The sequence below is a fragment of the Lactuca serriola genome, chromosome 4 (assembly GCF_051521515.1).
Source record: "Lactuca serriola cultivar US96UC23 chromosome 4, Lser_US96UC23_V15, whole genome shotgun sequence".
Classification (NCBI taxonomy): Eukaryota; Viridiplantae; Streptophyta; class Magnoliopsida; order Asterales; family Asteraceae; genus Lactuca; species Lactuca serriola.
In genome coordinates this window covers 87311229-87313319 of record NC_136411.1, presented here as the reverse complement: position 1 = coordinate 87313319, position 2091 = coordinate 87311229, and the positions used below count along the sequence as shown (strand labels likewise).

At 32.1% G+C, this 2091-nt stretch overlaps 1 pseudogene; it reads right to left on the bottom strand.

Annotated features, from left to right (window-relative positions):
• Positions 1-304: 304 nt before the first annotated feature.
• On the bottom strand, positions 305-1583 carry LOC145098583 (putative 2' cyclic ADP-D-ribose synthase BdTIR pseudogene; annotated as a pseudogene).
• Between the last annotated feature and the right edge of the window lie 508 nt (positions 1584-2091).

Here is a 2091-nt window from a genome sequence, read left to right as displayed (position 1 = left end):
TTTTAAATAACACTTCCAATATATCTTTGATTATTAACGATATTACAACAAAGTGACAAGTGCACTTTTGCACTCTAATTGAAAAATCAAAATTCGAATCAAAGAAGAGTAGGCCATGAAAAAAAATTATTACAAGATTTTGGATTTTAACATTACAATGTATTTTTATGTAAATATACAAAAAGAATAAATAAATTAATTAAATGAATTGATTAATTAGATTTATTTATGTTATATGAAAGTTAAGTTAAATGAAATTAAATTGTACATTTTATGCATGGCTAATTTGTCAGTATTTGCATTATCAGTTAACTTCACAAATTAATTTTTGGTGTTGCTCTTCCTCTTCCACCTCTATCAAGTTTTCCAGAATCGCTTCGGTCGTTGTCGTTAAAAATCCCGGCCAGTCCCTTCATACATCGGAGAACAATGTTAGTTAATTCCAAATCTCTTGCAAATCTTAAGATACTTACTACAGCTGCATCTTAATTTATATGTAATCCTATGTATTCTTTTTAAATTAATACTTTTGTTTTAAAATGTGATAATGGGAACATTAATATTAATGAAACGTATACGTAGAATGTTGGGAATACCCATCTCAATTGCCCTCGTGATACATACATGACTCGTAATGTACAAGTGTAGTTGCATTTAAGAACCAGTTTTCATTATGGGTATTCCCTCGTTCTACTGTATTATTTTTAAAGATCTGAAGCTACCAATTAATGTTGGTCGATTGCATGTCACCTTATAATTAATGTGTATACCCGGATTCATTTCGAGTAATGTATCATTTCTCTATTTCAGCATTTCACGAGATAGGCATCAATGCGTATAGCATGATAAGGCTACTTAATTAACATATCCAATGTTCCCATGATTGTGACTTGTACTATAGTAGGAAGGCTTAATGCAGTTTAAGGACTATACTCTGTGTAATTATTTTCTAGCATAAAGCTCGAATAACCTAGTTTCTGAATTGAATGACATCGAAATGAAAAAGGTATTTGTATCTTTTTTAAATTTTGTCACTTGTTATAAAATAAAACAATAAAACTGAAGTGAGTGTTTAATTATTACCCGTCTGATGAATCGAAAGTTATGCCGACGGTGTACTTAGCCTCTTCAAGAGCCGACTGAAACCTATCTAGCTCATGTTTTGGGCACCTCCAGTTGTCCTTAATCATAAGCTCCGATGGTTTAACATCACAAAAAACAGGTATAACCTTCTTCTTAGCCTCCATAATACGAGCCAGTTCATGCAAGCAAAAATAGGATTGACAATACCGGGGAGAGAAAACCGCAACTCCAACTTTACATCCGCTGATTGCAGTATCAATTTTATTGAACAATTTATCGCCTGGTTTCATATTCTTGCTGTCCAAGAAAGGCCTTAATCTTAACCTCGTGAGATGATTATACAAAAGTCCGGCGACGTTCTTCTTTGTGTCAATTCCACGATGGTTAATGAAAACATCGCAAGGTGGCTGCTGACGTGTGATCATGGCGGCAGTTGGTGGTTTCTGGTAGTGAAGGAGATTACTGTAGACATTCTTGGTTGAGGAAATTGAACGTTGCATGGAGAAAATAATTAAAACTGAGATTCAGAGTTTGTTCTTTGTTCTTTGGGGAGTTTAATATTCTTTGTATCTGTTCAAGACTATTAGCATTGGATATGCGGCAATGGGCTTTTATAGAAAGAAAATAGATTTTGAATATTGAATTTTCGAAGACGAGTCACGAGAACCGTATCCTAGATGTGTACTTAGACCTGGAAAGTGGAAAATACTATAGTTATAGAATAAAAGGCTGGTTCGAATATATTGACTGTTTTGTTATTAACCCCTTCAAACACGGACCATAAAATAAATACATATATTAAACAGAAAATGAAAGTTATACGTACTAAAATAGAAATAACAATGTTATTAGTATCATGGGAACTATTTTTCGTCTCAAAAGTAGATAGGACAATTTTATTCGTTAAGTATTTAAATTAAAACTTTTGGTATTTCATTTCCACTATATTACAATTTTAGTTATCTATTTATAAAATAGGAAGTAATACGTCATAAAATTAAATAAACG